Raw genomic sequence first — 13,933 nt, 5'->3', positions numbered from 1 at the left:
CTGGAGGAAACCATGATGCTAAGTTAATATGCCCTGGTATACAGGAGCCAGCCCAAAATATAGTGCTACATGAGCTGGAAGAACCACTCTCAAATCCCACATGATCATGGGGCTATGGGAGGGAGGGGTCTGAATTTCCTTTACACGCAGTCCTCCACCCCCCCACCCGCATTGAGCCCTGAACGCTTGGTTTGATAGACCTTCCATGCCTTGATGACTTCTTCAGCAGTAAAATGCAACAGGAGAGTCTGTGATTCAATGTGAAGGATCACCATGGAGAGAAAGGTGGAAATAGACTTTTTTTTAACCCTTTCATAGAGGCAATTTTTTTTCTCTAAAACACACCCACTCCCACCTCTTTCCCGTACAAGGGCAAGATGTAAACACCAGCAGCTGGGTTGGGGGGGGGGGACTATTTTTATATATTTTTTAAAAACTGTCCAAAGGACAAGGGTTAAAACCCTCTTAACAGACACCCATCTTTTACTGTGGGAGTGATTAGCACAAGAAAAAAAAATGGTTAGGGATGAATTGTGCATGACTCGTTGTCACGTGTACTTTAACTCTCCAATGAAATGCTAATGTTGTCAACAATTCAAATATTTAATGCCCGATTAAACTGGCTCTGTGTTTATTGTGACCTTTGGGTACATTCTTGAGTTTTACTTGCACTTGTAACTCGACCAGAAAACCTTTCCTCGAGGTTCTGTCAGCTTTAGGCTTGCTTGCCTTTATGGCAAAGCTTACATAACTTTGCTAAACATTGGCTTGACCAAAGTTCATCTAATATATTCTCCGGGTTGAATGTTGAGTTCAAAGCCCCAGTAAATGAGTCCTGGGCAGTAAATGGAACAAGTCAAGAACACTTAGTACCACAAAAGCTGTGCAGCAGGATTTAATTGTTAGTTCCTACAGCTGTCAGAGGCAAACATCTAAACCTGCTTAAACAAGCTGGCTTTCTGATACATGTCTCTGTTTGCAAAGCAATGGGTTGGATACAGACTAAATGGCCAGTTTCTACTGATTCCCCTTTACCTCCAGGTTGTTCCTCAGGGTCCCCTATCCCCCAGGAGCAGCATTTAATAGAAATCAGTGGGCTGCAGCAAGAGTGGGGCGGCAGGAAAGTTTCATTTTCCAAATGGAAAATTTGGTCTGGATCCAACCCAATCAAATTCAGTGGCTTCAGTGAATCTATCATGATGTACATGTTTGTCTGAAGCAGGGGATTGTTCAAATGTTAACAACCCCAGAAGATGGCTAAGGTGTCTCTCTGGAAGGATGTGGACCCAAGGCAAAAAGTCAACTGTAGATTCCTGGGGTTTCCATATCTATAAAGCCACCATAGCCATCTTACTGTCCTGTTAGCATTTGAATAGCTGCCTGAATGAGCAAGTGCAGGGCTTTTTTTCATCTGGAACGCTGTTGAACAGAGTTCTGGAACCTCTTGAAAATGGTCACATGGCTGGTGGCCCCGCCCCCTGATCTCCAGACAGAGGGGAGTTTAGACTGCCCTCTGCGCCACTGGCATGGAGGGCAATCTCAACTCCCCTCTGTCTGGAGATCAGGGGGCGGGGCCACCAGCCATGTGACCATTTTCTCCGAGGGCAACCCACTGAGTTCCACCACCTCTTTTCCCAGAAAAAAGCCCTGAGCAAATGTAACCCTTGTCCAATAGAGGGAGATAAAGAGTTGGGGTATTCCTTATAAGGAAAAAAGGTGCAATTTCCCCTGAGAGACTGGAGGGCCTGAAACCCCAGGGAGAAGCCCTCTCACCTCAGAAGCACTCCTTTCTATGAATTTTCTAATAATGTCATCGACTCCTGTGAAGAACAGACATCCCAACGCAGAGCACAGTTACAAGTTGCTGCATTTCAAGGGACTGGCTAGAAGGTGTTAGAAAGACTGACACCTGGGTCTGCTTGAGCCAAACAGGCCTGTTTTGTTACATGATTGTTGCATATGCTATATTGTTGTATTGTTCCAAATAAGATGTTTTCTTTTTCCAAGTTTGTCCATTGTTATTTTTATAAATGCAAGTGTCACAAGGTGGGATCACACTGTCATAGACATGAACTCTCCTAGTTCTCAAATTAGATTTATTTGATGTTGTTCCATGAACAAACAGGTTATACAAGGAAGATGCAAGCACACACACTCGCACACACTCGCAATGCAGTCTCTGCTGAATCGGATAGATTCTGGTGCAGGTAGGGATGCCCATCCCCACCTAGAGATTTTAATTATGTGCAACAAAGTGCAGCTAGAATAGAATTGGTGCCATTACCTACATCTTTGTAGTACATTTTGAAAAGCAGTGAAGAACGTGATCCCCGATTCACATTTGCTGAAGTTAATGGGAAAAGGCAGAGTTTCCAGGGGAGAATCGGTAAGCAGAGAGAATGGGTCCTGCTATGATCCCCTGTGATGGGCTGGGCTAGCACAAATGGGCACTCATGTTTTTGGCAGGAAAAGCCCCTATTCACTACAGTGTCACTATTCCATTGATGGTAGCATGTATTGATTTTGGCTGAAGAACGGTATACTCCTATCTGGGATGGTTGTCCTCTTCCCCTGAGTGCACAGCTTCAGGAGGGACACACGTGGAACAGTGAGGACGGGGACACCCGACTAGCCAGCCAGATCAGCCGAATTAACCCTGGCGATCAATGGGGTGACATGTCACAAGCATACTTCCCCATCACATCACCAAGCACATGCTGAAAAAGAGGCCAAAGAAACATTTGTTTACTGATTTGCAAGTGCTTACAGCTAGCCACCCTTAAGGGAAAATTGAGATGGAGTTTCTGAGGCACGCACTATACTTTTCCTTAACAAAACTACTGGTTACACCTAGGGCTTTTCCGCACACTCGATTTATTCTGATTTTCTTAGCAGTCAATTCCCAAGCATTCACATCCATTTGAGTACAGTTCTTCCGCAAGTCTGCCCTCCCTTTGCAGTTTTACAGTTGGAGAGCTGGTTTATTTTGTTCTGCTTCTGCCTTAAATAATCAGGATTTTTCAAGTCAAGGCGGTATTGTCATTGGTGGCAGCACCCTCCCTTTTTGTACACGCACCCCCCCTTTTGTACATGGTTATATCAATAGAATGATATAAACAGCTGCATTTTTAAAAGATTGAGAATGAGCATATGGGGGAAGTCTTTACATGGGGAAGTCTAAAAGGGGAGCAGCTCCAAAATGCTGTATTTTGAGCTAGTTCTTAAGGAATTGGCCCTGGCACAAAGCGTGCGTGTGCCCCCCCCTCACATGATGATGTCACTTCCAGTAGTGTCATCATTGCAGCAGAGTGCAGAGGCATGTGCACTTGTTTGTATGGGATGCCTATTGGTGGCGGGTGATCACCGGGCAGAGGGGCAAACTGCTGATAGTTTGCCCGTCACCAATTATTGGCCCTGGACGGCCAATAATTTCAGGATCTAACCATTTAGAGCCATTTCTCCAACCATTTGTTAAGAAAACCAAATCATACATTCAGGACACTAGGGACTTCATTAACGCTGTAGAGGGCTTAGTTCTGCCCCGAGAAGCTATTTTTGTCACCTTAGATGTAAGCTCCTTATACACAAGCATACCACATGAAGAGGCTTCTCAGACCGTTCAATTGTTTCTGGATCAGCGAGATAGTCGGGATCCACCTACACAGTTTTTGTTAGACCTATTGGACTTAGTACTTACCAAGAATTATTTTCGTTTTCAGGACACTTTTTATTTACAGACGTGCGGAGTAGCCATGGGCTGCTCCGCAGCACCGAGTATAGCAAATTTATTTATGTCACGGTTAGAAGACAATTATTTTTTGAATTTGGACCAAAATCCTTTTTTCACTGATATTTTGTTTTATTGTCGTTTTATTGATGATTTATTCCTTATTTTGTCTAATAGGTCACATACGGTTGATCTCTGTAATTGGATGAATACGATACACAGTAATATAAAGTTCACATGGTTAGCAGATGGCAAAGAGATCAGTTACCTCGATGTGTCAGTGTTTAGAGCAAAAGGGGATGTAGTACATGTGCGCCCATATAGGAAGCCAACAGATAGGAACGCTTTATTACATTACCAGTCCTTCCACCCCCCCCACCTACGTTGTAATTTACCCTTCAGCCAGTTTCTACGCCTCCGCCAAAATTCAACCACGGTGGAAGAATTTTTAATTAATGCAGAACAAATGGGTGACCAGTTTGCAACTAAGGGATACCCTGATAAAGTGATTGCAAGGGGCAAAGAACGAGCACTTCGAAGAAATAGGCAGGAAATCCTTAGGGTACGTAGGTCGGAGAGGGAGGCAAGGATCTGCTTCGCTCTTGATTACACACCTTTAGCGAAGCAGATTCAGCGGATAATCTTCAAACACTGGCATTTAATTGAGGATATTCCGGGGTGCAAAGATAAACCGTTAGTAGCCCATCGGAGAACTAGGAACCTCAGAGATCAGCTCATTCATACAGACATGACATATAAAAAACATCTTAGGACGCTTCCAGAAGGACATTACAGGTGTGGAAGTTGTAATAGCTGTGATTTGGTAATGCCTGTACATAGCTTTAAAGCGCTGGGACTCTATTGGAAGGACTTTTCGAATTGTAACACCAAGAACGTAGTATACCTCATTGTATGTAATTGTAACAAAATGTATGTAGGTTGCACCACTAGAACAATTAAAACACGTATACAGGAACATCGGTCAAGAATCCGTCGGGGAGTGGAGGAAGCACCGTTGGTGCCCCATTTCTCGACTATGAAACATCGGGAGAATGACTTTGTATATACAGTGTTACATGTGAGCCGACTTAAAGAAGACACGTTGGCACAACAAGATTTATTAAGGCGAGAGGCATGGTGGATTTACAAACTACATACAGAGGAGCCACATGGATTGAACATCACTTGTGATTTAACGCCCTATCTATGAGGACTATCGTGGGACTGTGTTCCTTTAAATAATTTCAAGAAACATGTGAACACAATTAAGTAATGACTTCTTAAGGAGTAGATGGGATTTGATACTCTGCACACGCCAGTGAGCGAGCCGTAAGTGAGATAGAAACATTATTTGAATCATCATATGTAAGTATGCATTTGCAGAACCATTGTATGAAGGATTATTGCACGTTAGTTTCATTTATATTGATTTGTACCTTTATATATCTTTCACAGTTGTAACTGCTCTGAAGAAGGGGATACCGGAAACGGGACCTCTTGCTGGCTGACCCGTTCAGTTACAATTTAGAATATGCTGACTTTACCATAAGTGTTTTGAAAAATTGTTTGGAGCAACATATATGTGCCTTGTATATACCGAAATCTGTATCCATTTATGTGGAGGCTTTTCTTAGCCCTATTTGAAGTGATTGTGTTTCTGCAAAGAAAACATTGGGGTTTGGCTTGAAAACTTTTTTCCTCCCCATGTTAATTTCTTTTGGAGTACACGTGCCTTAATACGGCTGTTCTATTTGAATTGGATGCTTAATGAGTAAATTTTGTATTTTGCATATAACAGTATTGAATATTCTTTTGAGTAGTATTAGTTAGTTGGTGACGGTTATATTTGTTGTTTTCCCGTCACCAGTGGGCACCTGGCAACCCTACCCTGAAGTGAAGAGAGATATAGCCAAAATCCCCCCACTTCTATCTCAGAAAGTTCTGAGCACTAGGGTTGTCAGGCATGAGACTGAGCTGTCGGCGACAGCATGATGTCATTTTTGAGAAAACCCACAAGTAACTTCATGCCTCTCTAGGAATGACCAGGAACACTATGGAAAAAAACCATAGCATTTCCAGTGAATCCTAGAGATGACTGACAACACATTCAGGGTTTCCTCAGAAGTGATGTCATGCTGTCGGTCTGATGGCCATTTTTTAATTTTTCTCCCACTGATGCTCCAAGTCGTTTCTCTACCAGACCACCAAGGTACAAAAGGGAATGGCAAATATGAAAAGGGGGACAGACATGGCTCTGTCTGAGTGTCTGTCTCACCTCCAAGGCCATTTCCCCATCGGCCATGCTTTTGAATCCCCAGCAGGAACAAAAAACCCTTTAAAATGACCATTAGGGGCATTTACAGAGCAGAGTTGGCTGGTCTATCCACTAATTCTGCCGTGCAGGTCCCCCTCCCCAGCCTTTGCATTAGTGTTACAAGATACAGAGGAGTTAGCCGTGTTAGTCTGTAGTAGCAAAATCAAAAAGAGTCCAGTAGCACCTTTAAGACCAACCAACTTTATTGTAGCATAAGCTTTTGAGAATCACAGTTCTCTTCATCAGATGCAAGTGAAAGATAGGGTCAGGACTCTTGCTTATTCTTTTAATACCTCATCTGGCTCAGAGGCTCATATCAAAATGCTGCTACCGGAAGAGAAACTGTTAGACTTGACAAAAAAAGAGAGAGAAGCCTTTTCAAGGCCTGAGTTTGGCATCCCTAGGGGTAATTATGTGTTTTTTAAAAAAATTAAAAATGGGTCTAACTTCTTGATGTTAACTTGAATGTGATTTGGGTTCATTCAGTACCTTTAATGACCAGCTCCTCTGGCTTTCTAGAATTGCAAGCCTGGGACTGCTGACTGCGTACTTGGAATCAGAAAATAAGTCATACCGCAAAGCGAGTCTTTCATACAGAGATCCTCTTAAGGGAGAGAATGCTGGAATAAAAAGCAATATGCTTGGCCTGTAATTAGTTCTTCCTTGTGGCTGTTGCTAATTGCTGAGCATGTTTGTGCTTATGTAAGACAACCCCCCCATTCCGGTCCTCCACGGCCTTGCTGTGTTCTTTTTCCTTCCAACATTTTCAAAGACTTATTTCGGTGTTTATGAGACTGGTGTGGCAAACAGCCATTGTGTACAAATGACTTTTCATATTCAAAAGTAATAGCTGGCCATCTATGGAACTGTTGGGTGCAGCAAGTCAAACTCAAACAACTACATTATGCAAATTTTTGCTTCCAAGCGTAACAAAGAGCAAAGGCCACGCACTGGAAAATGTTTAATACTCCAATTGAACTTGTGATGTTGCTGTGAAGTTGGGAATGCTTTACTGCAAAATAATGCAACTGCAGAAGGAAGGAGAGATGGAATTTGTGGAATATTGCTTGGGGCATGGGAAGGAATGAGCAGAGAGGATCTAGTATATTCAGAGCCCATCTAGACTTATATACATTTAGGGAAAGCCATTCTATTAATATGGAAGAAGGTCCTGATTAGGGAGGAAAATGGGATATAAATAAATAACAACTCAATCCTAAACCATGAGGCAGCGTCATCACTTGTGCGTTGACATAAATGGGGCGCTGCTCCATGGGTCCCTATGGACTTTTGCAGGAGAGTCCCACCAGCGCCCGAGCGTGGCAAGGTGAGGAGCGGCCGTGACCAGGAGCACTTGTCCGCCATTCCCCTGACAACCCCACTCACACTAACCAATGGCCACACTGCTCCTGACAGGCAGGCAAGGTGCAAGCAGCGGCGCAGCCAATGCGGAGGCCGTGATCCCCGCGGCTGCCAATAGCCCCCCCCCCTTGGAGAGCAGGCATCCCTGCCAGGAAGGAGGGCAGAGATGACAGTGAAGGTCCAGATTGAACACCCACCCTCTTGCCCATCCAGCCCCCATTTCTGATGAGGGCTAGGCCGGTGGCCGCAGTTCAGTGCGCCTGCAAATCCCCGCCACTGCCGCCACTACTGCCAGAAACAGGTTACCCCTCCCTGAAAAGTGGGACCAGAAATCCTGCAGCGCTTGGGAGCAGCCCCTAGGATCCAGAGAGGCAGGTGGGGGAGCAGGTTCTACAATGAGTGACAGGAATGCCCATTGGAAACCATGTGAGAGGCCAGAAGGGAGTGTAAAGTGCCCACAGACTTGTGGTGGTGCCATTTGAACAATCACTGCATCACAACAATGCAAGAATGCGGGTTGTACCTTGAGAGCCACACCCCAGTCCAGGGGTGACGCCCCCCCCATGGACTGCCAGCCCGCGGGAGCAGAGAAAATGCTTTGGTGGCCACCATTCACCCCCTCCCCGTGCCAGATTTCACAAGTCCATCCCTGCTTCCGCAAACAGTGAAATGGAGGGTGGTCCATCCTCCTGGAGGAGAAGGAGATCTGAAGTTATTGGCTGTGTCAAGAGTAGTTTTCTGAGCAACTGCCTCTGGGCAGGCAGGGTCTGCTGCCACCACCCCCTACCCTGCTGAGCATCACCTGAAGGGTCTAGCGGTCAGGCGAGTTCAAGCGAGGGGGCAGCTGGCACAAATCAGCGAGCCAGGTTAGCTGCCACCCCATCTCCTTCTTACCTGTCAGTGCTCCCTCATTTCTTACCGAGCTGGAACTTCAGAGTCAGATAACCTGCAAGGAGACATAGGTGGTTATTGTTAGCCAGACATTCTGAGCTTTGTCCTTCTTCCCTTGAGTGAATGCAAAGTTCTCCCAGTTTCCCCGCTAAGTTCCCCCAGTGCACTCAGGGCCCACCACCATGAGTACCCACTCTCCCGCCTCGTGCACAAAGTCCCCACGGCAGGAGGCTGACATGCAGAGCCTTTGGCCACGTGCTCATCTACCTGAGGTCATGAGCAGCGCGGCTGGAGGTTTTGTAGGGTGCGTGGGCAGGAGATTGGGTGCAGGGAGGTGGGCTTGCCCACCCTAGAAGTGCACATGAATTGGCCCCATAGTAGTTCCCATCCTATGCTCCTTCGGGCCGTGGGAGTGGTGCTGGGTGCCGGGAGAGGGGCCCGAGTTTTCCCTGTTCAATGGGTGCCTATGGGCTATGCCTCCTGTTTTTGTGGTGTAACTTTTCTGCCACTGCAGGAGGCGTTCCCGGGCCTGGAGTGGCTTTGGAAGTGGACTAACTCACGGCCCGCCCCTGCCCCCCCTTGCGCTGGCACGGGAACTTGCACCGCACTTGCACCTCCGCCTGGCCACCAAGCGTGCCCACTGGCAGCTGTCAGACTGCGGCTTGCTAAAAGTCACAACTCAACCCACCTCTTGCAATAAGACAAAAGTCCTTTGATTTCAAAAGGCTTTACTGGAGATAAACAACCATTAGAGTACACATTCCAAGATACACGGATCTTAGCTGAACTAGGAAATTATTACAAATGCCAAGCAAAGGATGAGGTACAGAATAAGCAGTTCCCTGCAGGCCCCATCCTCCCCCTCAGTTCTCAAAACAAACGACCCGAGGGTGAGAAAATGAAAGTTTCTCAAGGGTGTCAGGAAGGCAGATGTATGTAGACACAACAATCCTCTTTCCTCTGTAAAGCTTCCATCTGTAGTCTTCCCACCTGCAAAAGACACACTTAATACACTGACAAGATTAAAATGGAGTCTCTTTGGCTTAAACACAATTAGAACCTGACAGCGGCAACCCATCTGCGGTAGTGTGCCTCGGGTGGGTGCCGGCGGAGAGGGGTTTACATCGACATAAGAGCCAGTTCTGCCAGTGTAAGCCTTAGTTGGCTCCCTATGCACTTTCCACCCTGCTATTTAGGATTGCACTGTTAAAATATATAAAATAAGGAAATAAATTCTCACTTTTTTAACAGTCGGATTTGAGTCCAGTGGCACCTTAGAGACCAACAAGATTTTCAGGGTATAAGTTACCTTGAAAATCTTCTTGGTCTCTCAAATCTTGCTGTTTGACTTATAGACCAACACCGCTACCTACCTTAAACTATCTTTTTTTAAAAAATCTGCCTTGGGAATTTAGCAGATTTAAATGTGCCTACCCATTTGTTGCTGGGGAGCTGTGCATTGTGAGATTGTTCATGTTTCAAAACTGAAATAGAGCATAGGGTCTTTTGCTTTTCTCCTTTAGACTAAAGCAAGAATAAAATGTAGTTATAGGTGTTAAAAGGCTTGTACAAGTTTTTGTTCTAAACTAACAAGAAAAGTCTGCATTGTGGAACACCTTCTTGATGTTAACTTCAATGTGATTTGGGTTTATGCACTCTCTTTCCCCCCCAAGTATATTCTTTTTTAAAAACATCATTCTTTCTTGGTCCTAAGTTATCTTTAGTGCAACTCTGCTGAACTCTTGGAAGACTGGAGGCCCAGTGATTTAGTGATTTCATAATGTAATAAAGACTGAATCTCTTATTGTTCTTACTGACTTGACTGCAGTGCTTGCTAAACACATCAATACACAGAAATCCATTACTTATGCTCTGCATTCTCTGGCTTACACGGTCTGTCCTGGGAGCTCATAAAAACTTCCTTTGATTTTAAGGAGTTTCTGACATAAATAGATGTCACATAGAACAGTTGGTTTCCTGTGTCCTTTTTATCCTGTTCTCTAACCATTGATCATTATACTGGCTAGTCATTCACAAGGAATGTGAAATCAAAGGGTTCTGCCTGAATAGGAGTGAGACAGAAAGAGTCAGACGGAAGGCTTTTATGTCAAGCAGTCAGGGTTGTGATAGAAAACATCAACTCAAGGTGCAGAGGCAATTGAAAAAAGGTAAACTCTGTGCTAGAGATCATCAATAAAACTTCTGTTAAAGGATACAAGTCCCTGGTATAGCCTTATCTGTGTATTTCATACAAGTCTGATTGCTGCATCTAAAAATTTTAACTCCATTACTTCATTTATACCCCATCTTTCTCTCCAATGGGAATCCCAAGTGGTTTACATTGTTCTCCATTTTAATCCTCACACAACAGCACTGTGAGGTAGGATAGGCTGAGAGAGTGTTGACCACCCCAAAGTTACCCAACGAGCTTCCCTGGCAGAGCGGGGATTGAACCTGAGGTCTCACAGTTCCTAGTCCAACACTCTAATCACAGCTCCATACTGGCTCATAAAAAGGATATTGAAGAGCTAGAAAAAGTGTGGAATTGGGCAACCCAAATGATCATGGGCCTGAAGTACCTGTCATACAATGGAAGGCCAAAGCATCCAGGGCTGTTTAACTTAGAAAAAAAGGTGAATGAGGGAGAACTTAGTAGAAATCAATGGAATTATACAGGGTATTAAGAAAGTGGATACAGAAAAACTTTTCTCCCTCATCCATAATTAGAACTTGGGGTACCCTGTGAAAATGATTGACAGAAGATTCAAGAAGACGAAAGGAAAGTAGTACTATACATAATGAGGTAGTTGACTTGCAGAACTCACTGCCATGAGATAACCCGATGAATTTTAAAAGGATTTGAACTAGGGTTGCCAAGTCCCCTTACCCTCCTGGTGGGAGAGGGAGGACCCAGCATTTACCTTCTTGGTGCTCAGGGACCCTCCTTCACATACACATGGCCCCACACCAGTGCAATGACATCACTTCTGGGAAGTGATGTTATTGGGATGTCATCGCGCAAGGCTGGGGAGCATGTGTGTGCTTTGCTGCAGGCCGATTTAGGCCCCAATGGGCCTGATTTCGCCTATTGGGGCCCAAATCAGCCCACTGCAAAGCACAGGAGCGCTCTCGGGGTGGCACGATGACGTCAATGACGTTACACCGGCCCTGAGAGTGCATCCAGGAGGCCTGTTCCCCGCTTTCCCCCCTGCTGGTGGCGGGAAGTGAAAGGCAGGAGCAGGGGATCCTCTGCCTCCCACTGGGGGGATGGGGAAATGGGATCCCCAGGATGACCAGATCTATGGAGGACATGTTTGTCATTGGCCGTTAACTGTGACAACTGAATGAGGCCTCTGGGTTCAGAGGAGGAATGCCTCGGACTGTCAGATGCTTGGGATCAGTCAGGAGGTGAGGGTTGTTTCCTGTGGGCCCCACTTCTGGGCCTTCTGACTGGCCACTTTTGGAAGCAGGACACTGGACTAGATGGACTGTTAGCCTAATCCAAAATGGCTGCTCTTGTTTTCTTAAGTTCAATGTGAGAAACAGAAATTGCCATTCGCTGTTATTTACTAGCAAAGTGTCATAAGAGCAAGGTGGTTGAGGAGCAGCGCTTGCCAGGAAATGCTGCCACTGCCACAGAATGAGCAGAGCTGGAGTTGGTTGGTTGGTTGGTTGGTGAACTAGGTTGCTTCCTTTACCTATAAAATCTAGGGTTGGGTTCACGTTTGGTATAAACCAGTGTCGCTCTTTGGAAGCTGGTGAAGTTTCCTTTCTATCTCTGCTCCACTTTTGAAAAGAAAGTAAAATTCATTGAAAGCATATCTGTCTTCTTCCTAGGCGGCTATATGATTGGCAAGTCTCCGTGAAAAGGAAGAACATGATCTTGTACATGAATCCTGTAGGTAGGTCATATTTATTTGTATTGGGGTAATCTAATAGACACTTCTTAGAGAGTTGCATGATGATACTGTATATGAGGGGTTTTTTTTCTGATGGGCTTCGATTTGTTTTTATCATTTTAGTGTTTTGTGTTTTATTGATTTTATATCATTGTATTGTTTTGACTGAACCATTTTATAGTTTTGTGCTAATTTTGGTTATGTTTTTGATGGTTTTATCTCTCCACTGTTCTTCTGATCATCTTCATTTATTGTTGCTGGTCTGGATTGCTTTTATCATTTTATTGTTTTTTATTATTTTAATTGTCAATCAATGTACTTATTTTGCCATTATTGTGAGCTGTTTGAAAGAAAATTAGACTATAAATATATTTGCAGAGTTGGGATCTTATACAAGAAGGCACCAGCAGTAGAACAGGAAAAAGGCTCTCCATACCCCTGCACATTTAATACCACCACCACCACCACCACCACCACCACAACAACAACATTTGATTTATATACCGCCCTTCAGGACAACTTAATGCCACACTGAGAGCAGTTTACAAGTGTGCTATTATTATGCTCATGACAATCACCCTGTGAAGTGGATGGGCTGAGAGAGCTAAGAGAGACCTGTGACTGACCCAAGATCACCCAGCTGGCTTCAAGCGGAGGAGTGGGGAATCAAACCTATTTCTCCAGATTAGAGTCCTGCCGCTCTTAACCACTGCACCAAACTGGCTCCTCATGCTTTCCCTGGCTATACTACTGGGAACATGCTGCCCAAGTTAATGGTGTACGGTGTAAAAATTAATTCTTATATACAAGAGTGTAGACAATCTTGGATCTGGTACAGAGGCCCTTGATTCTCATGAAATTAAGAATTATTGGACACCTGGCAATTCTGAGCTATGCAATGAGCAGGTTCATCCAACGTAGCTGTTGCCAGGGCCGGCGCCACCATTGAGGAGGTGAGGCAGCTGCTGTGGGCGCTGGGGTGCCGGAGGGGCTGCCGGAGGGGCTGCCGGGAGCGGAGGTGCGCACCACGGAGCTGGCATGCCTGCCCCGCAGCTGCTTCAAGCTGGCCAGTCCTGTGCCACTGCCGCCACATGCCCCTGGCCAGGCACAGCAGCCGCGGGCCAGGCACGGCAGGTGGCCGGAGCACGGGCAGCCTCCGTGTGCCGCCCCAGCCACCCGCCGGCCAATGGGCCTGGCTTTGCCGCGTGATGACATCATAACATGATGGCATCATCATGCAGTCCGGGGTGCGCATGCGCGCTGTGTGCATGCGCACGTGGAGCTGGCCGCGGGCGCCAGAAATCCTGGCGCCCGCGGTGGCTGTTGCTATACTGTCACTGCATGTGAGATACATATGCATGACATGTATGTATATGTATATATTCCTGAGCCCTGAACTGGATGACCGAGACTAGCCTGCTCTCATCAGAACTCAAAAACGAAGCAAGGTCAGCCCTGGTTAGTACTTGGATGGGAGACTACCAAGGAGATCCAGGGTTGCTACCCAGAGACAGGCTATAGCAAATCACCTCTGAACGTCTGTTGCCTTGAAAACTCTACAGGGTCGCTATTTATGTTAACTTCTGACGGTGTTTCATTTGGAACAGCAAGCAAGGGTGTTTTAATCGGAGTGAGCATTTTGGCCAATCTAGATGGCATACAGGTTGAAACAAGAAATGCTTTAAGGCTCATCTGTAAAACACATTGCAAGTCTGCTTTGTTATGAGCTGAACTCACGGA

General features: G+C 45.6%; 1 protein-coding gene across 2 annotated transcripts in view; it reads left to right on the top strand.

Moving 5' to 3' along the window:
- PRLR (prolactin receptor) overlaps positions 1-13,933 on the top strand; it is a 141,719-nt gene that overhangs the window by 81,573 nt on the left and 46,213 nt on the right. Inside the window, exon 3 of one of the 2 annotated variants that reach the window (XM_054986713.1) lies at positions 12,132-12,196. The gene's annotated coding sequence lies outside the window, so the exon portion shown is untranslated. The remainder of the gene's footprint in view (positions 1-12,131; positions 12,197-13,933) is intronic. The other variant, XM_054986712.1, reaches the window with a different exon arrangement.

The sequence above is a fragment of the Eublepharis macularius genome, chromosome 8, assembly GCF_028583425.1.
Source record: "Eublepharis macularius isolate TG4126 chromosome 8, MPM_Emac_v1.0, whole genome shotgun sequence".
In the NCBI taxonomy this organism is placed as follows: domain Eukaryota; kingdom Metazoa; phylum Chordata; class Lepidosauria; order Squamata; family Eublepharidae; genus Eublepharis; species Eublepharis macularius.
Note: the sequence above shows the minus strand (reverse complement) of the source record. Positions and strands in the feature narration are given on the sequence as shown.